The sequence below is a fragment of the Aegilops tauschii genome, chromosome 1 (genome assembly GCF_002575655.3).
Source record: "Aegilops tauschii subsp. strangulata cultivar AL8/78 chromosome 1, Aet v6.0, whole genome shotgun sequence".
NCBI classification, from domain to species: domain Eukaryota; kingdom Viridiplantae; phylum Streptophyta; class Magnoliopsida; order Poales; family Poaceae; genus Aegilops; species Aegilops tauschii.
Window position 1 is genome coordinate 8,074,347 of NC_053035.3, and position 16,836 is coordinate 8,091,182.

Genomic DNA, 16,836 nt, shown 5'->3' on the forward strand with positions numbered 1-16,836 from the left:
TGCGTCCTTGCATCGACAATGACCCGGCGGAGATCATCATCATCGGGCACTGGTTCCTCTTGATCTTCAGCAGCTTCCCCCCTTGCAGCATCATTGGGCACATTGTCTGGTTCCTCTTGATCTTCAGCAGCTTCCCTCGTTGCAGCATCACCGTATTCAGGGGGCACATAGTTGTCATCGTCCTCTTCTTCTTCGCCGTCTTCCATCATAACCCCTATTTCTTCGTGCCTCGTCCAAACATTATAGTGTGGCATGAAACCCGAGTAAAGCAGGTAGGTGTGAAGGATTTGCCGGTCAGAATAAGACTTCGCATTCCCACATGTAGGGCATGGACAACACATAAAACCATTCTGCTTGTTTGCCTCAGCCACTTCGAGAAAATCATGCACGCCGGTAATGTACTCGGAGGTGTGTCTGTCACCGTACATCCATTGCCGGTTCATCTGCGTGCATTATAGATAATTAAGTGTGTCAAAAACCATTACAGAACATCATGAATAGATAATTAAGTGACCAAATTAATAGAAGTTCATCATCACATTAAAACAAAAGTACATACATAGTTCTCATCTAACAACATATATATAGCTCTCCAGAGCATCTAATTAATTAAACCATACATTGAAACTATGTAAAACATTTCAATGCGAAAACAAATGCGATCATAATCGCAGCCAAGGTAACAATTGATCCAACGACATAATGATACCAAGCCTCGGTATGAATGGCATATTTTTCAATCTTTCTAATCTTCAAGCGCAATGCATCCATCTTGATCTTGTGATCATTGACGACATCCGCAACATGCAACTCCAATATCATCTTCTCCTCCTCAATTTTTTTATTTTTTCCTTCAAGTAATTGTTTTCTTCTTCAACTAAATTTAACCTCTCGACAATAGGGTCGGTTGGAATTTTCGGTTCAACCACCTCCTAGATAAATAAAATCTATGTCACGTTGGTCGGCATATTCGTCATAAATAATAAATGAACCAAATAGTTATAAAAAGATAATATATACCACATCCGAATCATAGACAGGACGAGGGCCGACGGGGGCGGATACCAAAACCATCGCACTATGTAATAAGAAGGAATAATAAAAGTAACAAAATTAGACAAGTATCTATCTAAAGTAAGAATTTTTTTTCTTTCAGAAAGAAGATAAGAACAAGAGGCTCACCACGGTGGTGCTGGCGACGAGATCGGCGCGGGCGATCGATGTCGGTGAAGACGGGGACGGGACGTGACGGACCGCTAAACCTAGACAAATCTCAGGGAAAATGAAGCTCGGAGGTCGAGTTTCGAGAGGAGAAAGATTAACTAGTCTGGCTCAAACATTTCATCTAACACCTCATGTGCATAGGAGGTGAGCTAGAGCACCCAAATTCCCTCCCCTCGCCGGCCAGAAAAAACAGAGCACTGTGGAGTGCTCTGCTGTGGCGATGGGGTATATATAGGCAACTCATTGGTTCCGGTTCGTGGCACGAACCGGGACTAAAGGGGGCATTGGTCCCGGTTGGTGCCACGAACCGGGACCAATGCCCACCTTTAGTCCCGGTTGGTGGCACCAACCGGGACCAAAGGCCTTGTGCTGCCCCGCGTCAAAAGTTTAGTCCCACCTCGCTAGTTGAGAGAGCTCGAGAGTGGTTTATAAGCGCTATTGCGCCCACCCTCTCGAGCTCCTCTCAACTGCAGGCTTTCGGGCCTAACCGTTCTCTTTGCCTGTGGGGCCTACTGGGCCTTCTGCGGGCCTGAATCCTGTCCCATGGCTGGGTTTCAAGTCGTATTCAGGCCGTGGTGGCCTAGTAGGTGGCATAATTTTTTCCCTGTTTTTTGTTTTCTCTTTTGCTTTATTTATTTTGTTTTGTTTCTACTTACAACAAAAAACTTATTTATTTTATTCCATTTTGTTTCTAATTACTTATGTATTTTACTTTATTTATTTTATTTTTATTTATTTTACTGCTGCTATTTTTATTTATTTTACTGCTGCTATTTTTATTTATTTTATTAAGTTTTATTTATTTTATTTTATTTTATTAAGGTTTATTTATTTTTATTTATTTGATTAAGGTTTATTTATTTTATTTACTATAAAAAAATGAACATAGATGCGCCTATAGAGAAAATTCAACCTAAATTCATAATAAATTTCTATGAAATTCAAAGAAATTTACTCTGAATTTAGGTCAAATTCCCTGTATAAGGGCATCTATTTTCACTTTGAGAGGAGCTCAACAAGGCAGAGAGGGACGGGCTTATAAACCCGTGTGAGCGCCCTTCGGTTGGCGAGGTGGGACTAAACTTTGACCGCTACTAGGACCAACCCTTTAGTCCCGGTTTGTGGTATGAACCGGGACTAAAGGGTGAGCCTCTGGTCCCGGTTCAAGCCACCAACCGGGACAAATGGTGGTGGGCCAGGAGCGAGGCCCATTGGTCCCAGTTTGTCCCACCAACCGGGACCAATGCCCCCATAAGGCCCGGCAGGCCCCTCGCCGCACGAACCGGGACCAATGCTCAAATTAGTCCCGGTTCGTGACTGAACCAGGACTAATGTGAATATTGCCCTGTGACCAAAGCCCAGTTTTCTACTAGTGTCAACTTTAAAGGCTGAAACCGACAATTCCCCTCCAATGTTATAATCGCCGAGTCGGCATTGATGCGATCCGAAGAATGTAAGATCTCTGAAACCCGGCGCACCCAATGGGTTGTTGACTCGCCTTCTTCCTGGACGCAGGCGGCTAAGTCCACAATTGACATAGGTTGCTTGCACATGTCTTTGAAGTTTGCTATAAACCGGGCTTTTAACTCAGCCCATGTCCCAATGGAATTAACTGGTAAGCTTTTCAACCACGTGCGAGCTGTTCCATCCAACATCATAGCGAAATATTTCGCGCAGGCCGCTTCATCCACATCTAACATCTCCATAGCCATCTCATAACTCTCAATCCATGAATCGGGAGGCACATCAGCGGTGTAATTAGGCACCTTACGGGGGGCCTTGAAATCCTTGGGCAGCCGTACATTTTGCAAAGCCGGGACGAGGCAGGGCACCCCCCAAGAGCTGAAAGTAAGGCCTTGCTCTACGGAAGCCACCGGACGAACCGGAGTGAGCTGACGGTCCTGCGCTGCTAACTCGGCTTCTCGACGTGCTCCGCTGTTCACCACATCCTGAGCATTTTCCCCACCACGCGCCGGATTAGGTCCTCGAGGAGGGTCTCGATTCCGCGCACTGCTTGACACAGCCGGTTCATCGATGTGCCTGCTATAACTCCGGCTCGAGCGTGGGGCTGAATGAATTCTGTCTCCGCTGTATGAATAAGTCTGCTGCTGCACCATAGCCGTCCAAAGAAGATCCCTAGCACGCCGCGTCTCAACCGCCGCTGGGGATTCACCATCCATTGGAATAGCGGCTAATCGTGATGCGGCAGCGATCATATTATCCAAAGGGGTGGAGAAGTGACCCGGCAGCGCCGGTACAAACTGCAGCGGGTTATGGGTCCGTCGAGGGGGGTCCGTCACCCGTGGCTGATCCGGTGCTCTGGTCGTCGGCGCCTCAATCCGGTTCACCGCTGCCGGATTACTGGTTCCTGCTCCTGGCGTGCCAAAGAGATTCATTGCCACATAAACCGGTGGTAGCCGTGATCGATGCCTTCTCCTTAACACGTCGTTTGAAGCATTCTGATCCAACAGCAGTCGATAATTTTCAGCCTGAATCCGCTGTGCTTGTGCCTCTAAAGCGGCCCGCTCCTCAGCCATCCTGGTTTCTTCAGCCGCTAAGTCTTCCTTAGCTTGAGTTATCTAATCCTGCAGCTTAGTCACCTCCGCATTATGCTGATCTTGGGTGTCGGCGGTAACTTGTGTGGTCAGTAAGGTCGCCCAGGCGTCCAATAAATCGGACAAGATTTGGGCCGGCCGCCGCGCGGGGCCTCCCGCCCCAGCTGCCGATCCGGAAATTATTGCTGCCGCGGTTGAAGATTGCAACGTGGGCTGAGTTCCAGCCATGAAGATCGCAACCCGGTTCGACGATTCAAAGGGGTCCGGAATACTGTCGCCATCGGAATAGCCCCCAAACTGGCCATCTTGCAGTTGGTACAGTGACTCGGTCTCCCCGGTGGACGACTCGTCATCTGAGTAGACGACGTTCTCACCATCGGACGCCGGTTCAAGTTCCGCATCATTGATGAATCCTACGAACGCACGCTTCACGGCGGGCTGAACCCGGGCAGGGCTTGCACGCTGAGCCGTCTCGACGAGGTCGGTGCAAATGTCCGGCTCAGGGCCCGGTTCGCCGATCTTCCCGATGAAGACGTGAATTCCTCCAAAGGGGACCCGGTACCCGTACTCGATTGAGCCGGCCTCGGGGCCCCAGCCCGCGTCGTCGATGTAGAGCTTGCCGCGACGACTCTTGGTCATCCGGCCCATGGCGTATCCCTTGAGCTCTTCAAAATTGCCCTTCAAGAACCCGAAACCATCGCACGATAGCCCCACGGTGGGTGCCAACTGTCGTCGGTTTGTCACGGCAGATGTCCTAGCGAAGGGACTTAGTTGTGGAGCCATCGCAACGGGTTAGCTTAAAGGGGTTAAACCGGACAAGGACACGAGAGTTTTATACTAGTTCGGCCCCTTACGATGAAGGTAAAAGCCTACGTCTAGTTGTGATGGAATTGCTGGGGTTTCGATGACCAGGGAGCGAATACGCTTTGCCTGAGTCTCGAGTTGTTGTTTTTCATTCTTGAACCGCCGCCGGGTCGTGCCTTTATATACACAGGTGGACGCCCGCCGGCTTACAGAGTCCCGATGCCGGTTTATACACATACCGGCTCGGTCTCTACTTTGTCATACCTTATAATACAGGTCATGCACTACATGGCGGTTTATAACTACAGGCCTTAATCTACCTTTGGGCCTTGGGCCTTCGAGTCTCTGTAGCAAAGCGCTTTATTCCTTGTCTTCATGGGCTTTTAAGTATAAACAATCCATTATGGGGATAACCTGGCTTTCTTGGCCGGTTTACACCTAGTAGTAATATCCCCAACACTTACCACTGCAATTTCTTACATGATGACGAAAAAGACTACAATGACCATTTCAGGACCTGGACATCTGAAGCAAGTTCGAAGGCAGATAAGATGTACAGGCTTAATTAGTGAATGCTACTCTAGGTAGTACTCTTCCAGGTGTTTACACCATGGTTAGGGATATCTAAGATTGTTCTTCCTTCCTGGAGTCACACATGTGCTATACTAGATTACTTCAGCGATAAAGACTTGATCTTTAGAAATATCTGACCTCAAGAGAGCGCTCCAAAAATTTATCTTATGGGCAGTCATCTTACTAGTAGTCCCTGCTTCTAAGGATGTCAGGACTTCCAATCAGCAGTAATTTAATTAATGCACGAGTTGTTATTTGGCGCCAATAGATGGTTGCTGTTTCTAAGGATGAATGCCGGTGGAACACATCCCTCTTGATGATTGCTATTGTGCAGGTGCAGGTGTCTACATGATGAGAATTTCTAGAAACAACAATCCAGTTGCACGGCTATATCGGGTTATTTCACAACACCATGTCCTACTTTTCATAAATTATTTGCTTTTGCAGCGGAAATATATATATGGTCCCTGAATACCACACTGATTTCATCACGACAAGAAAACAATGGACACCTTTGAATTAGGGTTTGCCTGATTATCTGGTTCCACCTCAGTCTAGATAATTGGAATAATTAAGATAGTGGATGAAAATTGAACTTATAATTTGCATCTTACATACAAAAAATGGCTGCACTTTCTGTTCACACCCATGCAGAAACACAATTTCTGACCCCCACAGTTCTCAGAAGATTTATACATGGACTCAGTGGAATGTGAACTTACATGCTAGGTGCCTGGTAGAAAGAAATTCTGAAGCGCCTGCATTGCAGCTCCGAGGCAAGTCTGTGAAAAGTGCAGAAAGAACGGCACTTCCAGCAACACCATTTACCATCAAGGCGGCAGGAAACGGGCAAGACAGCTGCAGCAGGCCAAAACGATCTTCAACAGGCACTAGGCAAAAATGGCAACTCGTCCATTAAGTTAGTTGTAGTAACAGGAACCCGTCAACAATGGTTTGTGCCAGCAGCAAATATAGTATTACTCCCTCCTTTCCTAAATACTCCGCCTTGATGACCATGTATAAGTCTTTTTAGAGATTTCAATAAGAACTACATGCAGATGTATATATACATAGTTTAGAGCATACATTCACTCATTTTACTCCGTATATAGTCCCAATTGAAATCTGTAAAAGGACTTATATTTAGGAACGGAGGGGGTATATTACATGAAAAGACAAGTAAAAAACAACAACTCTCTTGGATGTCTTACTTGCCCTTTTTTTTAGTGCAAATCAGGGACCTCTGAATTGTGCGGCATATTCCTTGGTACCACATATCAAGCTTCTTATGAAAATATTTTTGTTAACATCCACACCAAGTTTTGTGTTGAACAAGGAAGAGTAGTGCGCAGCAGGCGAGCAACTACCATGAAAATGACTTGGGCCAACAGAGCTAGATAGTGACCTTTTGGAACTAGTGAGACCCCTGAGATGATAATGTCTACTATATAGTCCAAAATATTAAACTGTGAGAGGGAGACGATAATCAATCAGTGGGAGTCCTGGCACCACCGTGCTGCCGAGATCCTCTTTCCAGCGATCAAGCTCCATTGACTCGGTATCATCTCTACTTTCCCCTCCACAAGCTCATCCCTGCACTCATCTCATCAGTTGCTTATCGGCTTTTCATGCACGCAGTCTCCGTTTCCGTTCAACTTCAAGCACCATGGGTCGCCATGCCAGTCTATTCTTCCTGCTACTTGAAACTGCACCACCATTGCTCTCCATGGCACAAGGCTTCCACTATGACGGAGATTTTGTCATGCGACCCATTCTCCTTTGTTCACAAAGTACCTACTATGGGCAGTCCTTTGCCACAGGGTTCTTCCGTGCCCCACCTTGTGACATGTTATACTTTGCCGTGTTCATTGCACAAGGCGACCCTGGCGGCTGGCGCCCATATCCTTCATGGGAACCCACGGGTGGTCTGGACTGCCAACCGGGCTAGTCCTGTTAAGGAGAATGCCACTGTTGAGCTAACTTTGGGTGGAGAATTGGTCCTTCGTAATGTTGTTGGAAACCCCCGTAGCAAATGAAGGAGGGGGGCTGTTGGTAGCTCGGGGTGGCTGGTAGCAGGCATGGTGATCACCAGCATCGGCAATATGGTGTTTTTTGACCTGATGAATGCAACTGTATGGCAGTTATTTGATCATCCTACCCACGCATTAGTCCCTGGACAGTCACTTCTGGAGGGCATGAGGCTCACAACAAGTACATCTGCAACAAATTGGACTGAGAATCAGTTGTACTTGTATGTCACTGTATGCCTGGATGGTTTATATGCTTACATTGCGTCAGCACCACCATAGATCCACTATAACGGCGACATCAAACGACGACAATAAAGGAACAGCAGCCTCACCATCTTTCTTCACCCAAAATATCTAGATTTGTATAGCATCTCATTGCTAACAGCTAAGTCCACCCAGTTCTTGAGACTAGAGTCTGATGGCCACCTGAGGATGTATGAATGGGATATAATGAAGCCAGACTATGATGAGTGTGGTTTCCCAACTGCGTGCGGGGAGTATGGAATATGCACAGGCAGGAAGTGCACCTATTCCCTTTAGGATAATAATAGTTCAGGCTACTTCAAGCCGATTGGTGACCCCGAAGAAAATATTGGTTGCACACCCCTGACCCCAATCTCTTGTCAAGGAATGCAACACCATCAGCTCTTAACCATCGACAAAGTTTCTTACTTCGATTCAAGCTACCTAGGTGTGAATGTAACCACCTTAGATGATTGTAAACAAGCCTGCTTGAAAAACTGCTCCTGCAGGGCCATCAGCTTCAGACGTTACTTTGACCAGACTGAAAAACAAAGGTTATTGCTGGTGGGTGACCAAGGTCTTCTCATTGCAATCAATAAAACCTAAAAATGGTCGTTGCAACAACTCTGTTTTCATCAAGGTGCAGCTTAGCCCTTCAAACTCGGCCGCTCCTTCTGCTCCTTCTGCAAACAACAAGATATTAGGGACTACAATTCCAGCTATTATTACTGTTGTATTACTTGCTATTGTTGTCACCCTTTATCTACAAACGAGATCACATGACAAGAACGATGAAGACTTTAATTTTGATCAACTTACTAGAATGCCGGCCAGGTTTTCCTTTCAGAAGGTGAGAGAATGCACTCAGGGGTTCAATAAAAAACTGGGAGAAGGTTGATTTGTATCTGTTTATGAAGGGAAATTATGTGGAGAGAGACATGCAGTGAAACGTTTGGAAAGTGCTAGACAAGGAAAGAAATAATTTTTTGCAGATGTAGAGACCATTGGAAGCATCTAACACATCAATCTTGTCATGCTAATTGGCTTTTGTGCAAAGAAATCTCAAAGACTTCTAGTATACAAATACATGCCGAGAGGGCCACTTGATAGGTGGATCAATTACCGCCACAACAATGCCCCACTCGATTGGCGCACGCGGTGTAGAACCACTCTGGATATTGCCAAAGGCCTATGCTATCTTCACAAGGAATGCAGGCGAAAGATAGCTCATTTGGACATCAAACCGCAAAATATTCTCTTAGATGAGAAGTTCAATGCCAAAGTGGGTTATTTCGGACTATCTAAGTTAATAGACAGGGATCAAAAGCAAGGTAATGACGGTGATGAGAGGCGCGCCTGGGTATCTGGCACCTGAATGGTTAACCTCGCAAATCACTGAGAAAGTTGATGTCTACAGCTTTGGAGTTGTTGTCATGGAGCTAATAAGTGGGAGAAAAATATTGATAAGTGTCTGCCTGAGGCGAGTTCCAACCTCATCAATTTCTTACGAGGAAAGGCTCAAGATAATCAATTGAGTGATCTGATTGACAAGCATAGTGAAGACTGATCTCACACCAGGAGGAAGTGATTCAAATGATGAAGCTTGCAATGTGGTGCTTGCTAAATGATGGCTGTCAAAGGCCTTCCATGTCAACGGTGATCAAGGTACTGGAGGGTGTGACAAGCATAGAAACTGAAATTCTTCAGAGATTTATCAATGCGAATTCAGTCATGCCTGTTCAACATAATATATCCGCATATTCAGTTCAACCTCAATCATCGACCTTATCGGGACCAAGGTGAAATGGGCGCCTAATGAGAAGAAGACATGCAACTTCGTTGTTCACTTGGTTTGTAATTGTTTTTACATCTTATCCATTTTGTAGTTTGGAAATGTGTTTTAAACAGTGTAAAAAGAATAATTCCCAGCAAATATATATGTTTGATTGTTTGGTGAAGTTGTACCGCATAAATTTTCATCTGTGAAGTACCAGTCACCTCATCTGGTAGCCAAAAATATATTTGTCAACTATGTGGTAAACAAGGAAATTACCTGTGATGTAACTAACACTATATCAATCTTTCCCTAATAATGAAGCACGGACTGACTCCGTGGGTTCACCGTTACAATCCGCTTCCGCCCAGTCGATATACGCTTTTACGATTCGTATAGACAAAATCGTAATATAAACGATGTGGTACTAATAGCATGTTCGTCCGTCCGACCTGGTTCGTTTTCCGTACGTTGTTGATCGTAGGTTGCTCAGATGGACCTCTGCCTTGGCCCGCGTCGCTAAGATTTTTCTAATGGGCCACCAGCCACGTTTTGTAGTGTCCACGACTGGGATTCCCACTGGCCGGCACGCACGACACAGGAGGCGTCGGCGGCCTCAGCGCCCAGCGCTGGGGATGGCAGAGCAGGCGCCTAGCGCAGGGGATGTCAGAGTAGGGCAAGGCCCCGGCCAGCAGCGGCCCCAGCGGAAGCGGCTCGACTCCCGTCGGGCAGAGGCAGGTGCGACGGCGCTAGGCGGCGGTGACTGGGCGTTCGATGCGGCGGCTAGGCGCGGTAGCAGGCAGAGGTATGGCGCCGGCAACAGCTAGCAAAGCAGCCGCAACCAGCAGTAGGAGGTAGTGGTACCGAGCGGCAGCAGCACCTAGCGGCAGAAGTACTAAGCAGCAGCGGCGGAAGCGCAACAAGACGAAGCAATAGCAGCTAGCACAGCACGCACCAGCAGGGGTAAGGCCATGCGCGCCAAGCAGCTAGCAGCAGCGCTATCAGGGAGCGGCGGCAGCGGATGCTAGGAGGTTGCAGCGCAAGCGGGGACGCCGCAGTGGGCGCAGGGAGTGGCGTGCGGTGGTGGGCGCAGCAGCAACGAGCCTAGGGCAGCAGCGGGTGCGGCGCTGGACAACCAACAGAGTATGTACGCTTTTGCTACAAAATCTAGTTTCGCTATCTAATAGTCACACCACTGTCCAATTCTCTAAGTTTCACCCGTTTATATACGTTTACAAGTTACCTAGCAGCAAGTAGGGACGGAGCCAGGATTTAAGCATGAGGGGGGCGAGAAGAAGCCAAAACCAACCAATCATATATAACATTGTAGAAGTCTATTGTATATATCAATGAAATCAAATTGCAAGTACACGTAGTTCACAATTTGAAATAGAATAACATTTTTGTTAGTTTATTTAAGTATAACTCTAGACCGCAAAACATATTACCTATATATCAAACAAGTCAACAATATCATTCTCGAAACCTAACAAACCAAAAAAGAAAAAATCCAATTGTCATCTTGATGTATAGTTGTTTTACAAGTTTATGATTTGTAGTAACCAATGTAACAATAACATTACCTCGTAATTTGTGTAGTCTTATTATATGTTGGATATAACTTGAGATTTTGGTTTAACTCTGACCACATGAAGCATAAGACTATGGTATAGGACTTGATACTCACCAACAAGCGACAACTGCTTCATTGGGACGAGCTTGTGTCGACGGTTGACGCTAGCTATAGACTCAACGAACCGCCAAATCTTCCTTGAGACAGCTGATGGCAATGCTCCAATGCCCTAGCGCATGCAGGCGGCGGCGATCTATCCCAGAAACTAAATCAAAAGAAATACTAACATTCAGAGTAACGTTCTCATTCACAAAATAGAATTACTAATAGCTAATAGCCACTGTTAGTACTAGTACCTGCTTGTATCGAAAGGGTGGCCTCCGGGCGCCTAGCCGTAGATGGCGTCGTGGCGTGCGACGGCGGCGGCGGCAAGCGCCCTAGCAGCCAGATGCACGTACAGGGGATCAATCAATTGATCTGATCGATGGCACCTGCGCTCGGCAAAACAGTTACTACGTACATGGGGTATGGGGAAAGGCCGTGATGGCACATGGGCTACTGGGCTTAGTTTGTTGGGTACTAATTCCAGGATTTGATCAAGCTGGGCTATCATTAATCAAGTGATTACTCGGCCATTAGCATCTCTAATTAGGCCAGGACTCCAATACACCGGTACGTATATATACCAGAAAACGTCAGGGGGGGCGAGTGGTTGGGGGGGGGGGGGGGTCTAGCCCCTGCTCCCCCCCCCCCCCCCCCCCCCCGCGCGTCTCTGCCCCTGGCAGCAAGCCTCGAGAACCCAAAAAACAAAGAGAATGAAGGAACAAATCGAGAAAAGGAAAGGGAGGACGGAGATGCAACATATGCCTTGATTGTGGCTTAGATTTCGGATGGAGGAAGAAAAAGGAGGAGGAACATACATGCAAGGGATGCGCGGACTGATTGTGGGCTCTAAATATATGATGGATGCATGCATGACTGCTGATTGGCTGGTGACATGGTGGGTTCATTCTCATTAAATTGGGAAGGCTGGAACAAGAACTCTGCATTGCATGCGAAGATTCGACACGGATTGTGGTAGAAGATGTCATTTTTCTTCTCCATTCTTTTCCTTCAACTCTTTCAATTCTTCTGGAGGCATTGTGTTGTTCCTCTCGTCAAGTATCGTTCCATCTTGTCGAGTTCATGTTCTACTCCATCCCATGTTCAACCGGGAGGCTAACCCAATTCCTTCGTTATTATTTATTTTCTATCTTGTTCTAACCGGAGTGGTTTCAGAGTCGATCTTGTCCTTGAGCTTTTGATTCTCGTCATATTCGTCGTTTCTCTTTTCTACCCGAGTGCTCGCGACTTTGTTAATCTTCTCTCTTGCGTTCTTATTTCACATCATCCTCTTTTCTTCCGTCTCGCTCCTAAGATCTCGGGACGAGATCTTCTGTTACACTAGTAGAAAACTGGGCTTTGGTCACAGGGCAATATTCACATTAGTCCTGGTTCAGTCACGAACCGGGACTAATGTGAGCATTGGTCCCGGTTCGTGCGGCCAAGGGCCTGCCGGGCCTCGTGGGGGCATTGGTCCTGGTTCGTCCGGACCCGTTGGTCCCGGTTGTTGGGACAAACCGGGACCAATGGACCACGCTCCTGGCCCACCACCCTTTAGTCCCGGTTCCTACCACAAACCGGGCCTAAAGGGCTGGTCCTAGTTGCGGCCAGTGTTTAGTCCCACCTCGCCAACCGAAGGGCGCTCACACCAGTTTATAAGCCCGTCCCTCTCTGCCTTGTTGAGCTTCTCTTAAAGTGAAAATAGATGCCCTTATACAGGGAATTTGACCTGAATTCATAGTAAATTTCATAGAAATTTATTATGAATTTAGGTTGAATTTTCTCTATAAGCGCATCTATGTTCATTTTTTTATATTTATAAAATAAATAAACCTTAATAAAACTAAATAAACCTTAATAAAATAAAATAAAATAAACTATAGTAACTACAATAAATAAACCTTAATAAATTAAGTAAAAATAGCAGCAGTAAAATAAATAAAAATAGCAGCAGTAAAATAAATAAAAATAAAATAATTAAAGTAAAATACATAAGTAATTAGAAATAAAATAAATAAGTTTTTTGTTGTAAGTAGAAACAAAACAAAACAAATAAAGCAAAAGAGAAAAAAAACAGAGGAAAAAATTATGCCACCTACTGGGCCACCACGGCCTAAATACGACTAGAAACCCATCCATGGGCCAGGATTCAGGCCCGCATAAGGCCCAGCAGGCCCCACAGGCAAAGAGAACAGTTAGGCCCGAAAGCCTGCAGTTGAGAGGAGTTCGAGAGGGTGGGCGCAGCAGCGCTTATAAACCACTCTCGAGCTCTCTCAACTAGCGAGGTGGGACTAAACTTTTGACGCGGGGCAGCACAAGGCCTTTGGTCCCGGTTGGTGCCACCAACCGGGACTAAAGGGGGCATTGGTCCCGGTTCGTGGCACCAACCGGGACCAAAGGCCTTTAGTCCCGGTTGGTGCCACGAACCGGGACCACTGAGTTCCCTATATATACCCCATCGCCACAGCAGAGCACTCCAGAGTGCTCTGTTTTTTCTGGCCGGCGAGGGGAGGGCATTTGGGTGCTCTAGCTCACCTCCTATGCACATGAGGTGTTCGATGAAATGTCTGAGCCACACTAGTTAATCTTTGTCCTCTCGAAACTCGACCTCCCAGCTCCATTTTCCCCAAGATTTGTCTAGGTTTAGCGGTCCGTCACGTCCAGTCCCCATCTTCACCGCCGTCGATCGCCCGCGCCGATCTCGTCGCCAGCACCACCGTGGTGAGCCTCTTGTTCTTATCTTCTTTCTGAAAGGAAAAAATTCTTACTTTAGATAGTTACTTGTCTAATTTTGTTACTTTTATTATTCCTTCTTATTACATAGTGCGATGGTTTTGGTATCCGCCCCCGTCGGCCCTCGTCCTGTCTATGATTCGGATGTGGTATATATTATCTTTTTATAACTATTTGGTTCATTTATTGTCTATGACAAATATACCGACCAACGTGACATAGATTTTATTTATCTAGGAGGTGGTTGAACCGGAAATTCTAACCGACCCTATTGTCGAGAGGTTAAATTTAGTTGAAGAAGAAAACAATTATTTGAAGGAAAAAATGAAAAAAATTGAGGAGGAGAAGATGATATTGGAGTTGCATGTTGCGGATGTCGTCGATGATCACAAGATCAAGATGAATGCAATGCGCTTGAAGATTAGAAAGATTAGAAAATATGCCATTCATACCGAGGCTTGGTATCATTATGCCGTTGGATCAATTGTTACTTTGGTTGCGATTATGATCGCATTTGTTTTCGCATTGAAATGTTTTACATAGTTTCAATGTATGGTTTAATTAATTAGATGCTCTGGAGAGCTATATATATGTTGTTAGATGAGAACTATGTATGTACTTTGGTTTTAATGTGATGATGAACCTCTATTAATTTGGTCACTTAATTATCTATTCATGATGTTCTGTAATGGTTTTTTACACACTTAATTATATATAATGCACGCAGATGAACCGGCAATGGATGTACGATGACAGACACACCTCCGAGTACATTAAGGGCGTGCATGATTTTCTCGAAGTGGCTGAGGCAAACAAGCAGAATGGTTTTATGTGTTGTCCATGCCCTATATGTGGGAATACGAAGTCTTACTCTGACCGGAAAATCCTTCACACCCACCTGCTTTACAAGGGTTTCATGCCACACTATAATATTTGGACGAGGCACGGAGAAATAGGGGTTATGATGGAAGACGGCGAAGAAGAAGAGGACGATGACAACTATGTGCCCCCTGAATACGGTGATGCTGCAACGGGGGAAGCTGCTGAAGATCAAGAGGAACCAGACGATGTGCCCAATGATGCTGCAATGGGGGAAGCTGCTGAAGATCAAGAGGAACCAGTGCCCGATGATGATGATCTCCGCCGGGTCATAGTCGATGCAAGGACGCAATGCGAAAGTCAAAAGGAGAAGCTGAAGTTCGATCGCATGTTAGAGGATCACAAAAAAGGGTTGTACCCCAATTGCGAATATGGCAACACAAAGCTCGGTACCGTACTGGAATTGCTGCAGTGGAAGGCAGAGAATGCTGTGCCTGACAAAGGATTTGAGAAGCTATTGAAAATATTGAAGAAAAAGCTTCCAAAGGATAACGAATTGCCCGACAGTACATACGCAGCAAAGAAGGTCGTATGCCCTCTAGGATTGGAGGTGCAGAAGATACATGCATGCCCTAATGACTGCATCCTCTACCGCGGTGCGTACAAGGATCTGAACGCATGCCCGGTATGTGGTGCATTGCGGTATAAGATCAGACGAGATGACCCTGGTGATGTTGACGGCGAGCCCCCCCAGGAAGAGGGTTCCTGCGAAGGTGATGTGGTATGCTCCTATAATACCACGGTTGAAACGTCTATTCATAAACGAAGAGCATGCCAAGTTGATGCGATGGCACAGTGAGGACCGTAAGAAAGATGGGAAGTTGAGAGCACCCGCTGACGGGTCGCAGTGGAGAAAAATCGAGAGAAAGTACTGGGCTGAGTTTGTAGCTGACCCAAGGAACGTATGGTTTGGTTTAAGCGCGGATGGCATTAATCCTTTCGGGGAGCAGAGCAGCAATCACAACACCTGGCCCGTGACTCTATGTATGTATAACCTTCCTCCTTGGATGTGCATGAAGCGGAAGTTCATTATGATGCCAGTTCTCATCCAAGGCCCTAAGCAACCCGGCAACGACATTGATGTGTACCTAAGGCCGTTAGTTGAAGAACTTTTACAGCTGTGGAATGGAAACGGTGTACGTACGTGGGATGAGCACAAACAGGAGGAATTTAACCTGCACGCGTTGCTGTTTGGAACCATCAACGATTGGCCCGCTCTCAGTAACCTTTCAGGACAGACAAACAAGGGATACCACGCATGCACGCACTGTTTAGATGACACTGAAAGTATATACCTGGACAAAAGCAGGAAGAATGTGTACCTAGGCCATCGTCGATTTCTTCCAACCAACCATCAATGTCGAAAGAAAGGCAAGCATTTCAAAGGCGAGGCAGATCACCGGAAGAAGCCCGCCATGCGTACCGGTGAGCACATACTTGCTATGGTCAATGATTTACACATAATCTTTGGAAAGGGTCCTGGCGGACTAGCTGTTCCGAATGACGCTGAGGGACACGCACCCATGTGGAAGAAGAAATCTATATTTTGGGACCTACCCTACTGGAAAGAGCTAGAGGTCCGCTCTTCAATCAACGTGATGCACGTGACGAAGAACCTTTGCGTGAACCTGCTAGGCTTCTTGGGCGTGTATGGGAAGACAAAAGATACACCTGAGGCACGGGAGGACCTGCAACGTTTGCACGAAACAGAGGATGTCATTGGGTTTTGTGTTGACTTCATTCCTGGCCTTAAGAAGATAGGTCTCCCTAAATCGCGGTATGAGGGGAGACTGACTGGAAAAGGCACGCTTGGAGGGGGGACTCAATAATATGCAAGGACGGATATTCTTGGTCTCAAGCACACTACACAGTTCTACAGAACTCTACCTTGGTGACCCCGTATGTCGATGAACACAAGAACAGTCTGCGCTCCAAACACCCGGAGCAGTGTGACGACTGGATTACATGTGAACACATCAGGACTTTCAGCAGTTGGTTGGAAACACGTCTCAGAGGTGACACCACTGTTTGTGATGAGTTGTACTCGTTGTCCAGGGGACCATCTTCGACTGTATTGACTTACAAAGGATACGAGATAACTGGGAATACATTTTACACGATCGCCCAAGATCAAAAGAGCACCAACCAAAACAGCGGTGTACGCTTTGATGCAACAACCGAGAGGGGAAAGGACACATATTATGGTTACATAATGGACATATGGGAACTTGACTACGGACATGATTTTAAGGTCCCTTTGTTTAAGTGCAAATGGGTCAATCTGTCAGGAGGCGGGGTACAGGTAGACCCACAGTACGGAATGACAACAGTGGATCTGAACAATCT

The 16,836-nt window shown here is 46.4% G+C and overlaps 1 pseudogene; it reads left to right on the forward strand.

The window, feature by feature from the left end:
• LOC123494458 (uncharacterized) overlaps positions 1-9,232 on the forward strand; it is a 28,823-nt pseudogene extending 19,591 nt beyond the window's left edge.
• The last annotated feature ends 7,604 nt before the right edge of the window (positions 9,233-16,836 follow it).